Below are 1,411 nucleotides of genomic sequence, written 5' to 3' on the forward strand. Positions count from 1 at the left end.
CCTCCGACGCTTGCCCGACCTTTACAAAGGGTAGAGTCCACACTTGGAGCCATCCTCCCCCAGGGTCTTCTCACTTCCAGCTGCCTCCAAGTGATTTTTCCTGATGAGCAGTTGACCATCTAAATCATCAGAGTTCTCTGGGGCTCACCAACTGTTTCAGAACTTGGGACATTCTAAACCAACTGCCACTTTATGGCTGTGCCAAGAATGAAGTTTCCTTGAGCTTTTACCTCCTGGATGGCCTGTTAGTGGGGATTAATCAGGGAAACAGATACTCTGGGCTGATGGTTTGATGTTTCCATGTCAGAAGCTGGCCTGCCCCATGTCTGCAGTCTAATATTCTGAGCCATAATCTGAGCAGTCAGACAAGGCCTGGTTGAAATATCATTTCTCCATATGCTCCAGCTCTGATAAGGCATATTCCTGCTCCTGGCTTTCCAAGCCTCTTTCTAGACCCTGCATGGCCAGGGGCCAGAGACTTACCTGCCTAGATGGAACCACCACTAACTATAACCTGTGAACCTCAACCAATGAATCCTCCCTGAAACCACTGAGGCCCTCATTTCCTCAATTATCAGACATTCACTCCACTGACCTCAAGGCACTGTCCTTTTTGCCTTCTTCCCAGTAGCCCCCAAACACCTGGGATCCTGTAGTTATCAACCAATTGGAAACGTTTTCTGAAATTTCAGTCCTCTTTTCTTTTACAAAAGTCTTGATTTAGACTTCTCTAACATTATTTTTAAATATTCATATACATTGAGATGGGTTTGGTTTCTAATTGCCCTTTCATGGTATATATATCGCCTTACTTAGCATCCATATACTATGTCTCACTTTATTTCTTCATTTCATGAAAGCAAGGTGGGTGTCCTGCTCCTGTAATTCACTTTAAAGGCACACATGTTATTGGAATTAGGAATGGTTCATTTATCTAAATTTAGAAAAACATTTTCAGTAACCAGGTCAATAGAACAAGCAAATAAATGAATTGAGTGATAAAACAATATCACCAAATATTTAAATCTCAGGAGAGAAGATTCAGTGTTGAAGATGAAAAAATCAAGAGGAAAATATATTCAGTAAACATTAACTGCCCTTTGAAGAAACACACGTAAAAATATCAGACAACATACCTTTCCCACAGCAGTTAAGATTTCCCATGGCCAACCAGGAACTCAAAACCTCCCTACTCTTCTCCAACTTTAACTTACACCAACTCACTCACCACACCAACTGAGTGGAAATGGAAGGTAAGATGTGCATTCCACATTACCATGGTGACTGGTCAACATGGAACTTTCATTGTGAGCACATGCCACATTCTGAGCTGCTACTATTAGAAAGTGTATTTTCATGTCCAAGTGTGTTGTTGAATAGTCTGTGTATTGCTTCAAAAACTGACACCTAG

The sequence above is a fragment of the Callospermophilus lateralis genome, unplaced genomic scaffold, assembly GCF_048772815.1.
Source record: "Callospermophilus lateralis isolate mCalLat2 unplaced genomic scaffold, mCalLat2.hap1 Scaffold_1930, whole genome shotgun sequence".
NCBI classification, from domain to species: Eukaryota; Metazoa; Chordata; class Mammalia; order Rodentia; family Sciuridae; genus Callospermophilus; species Callospermophilus lateralis.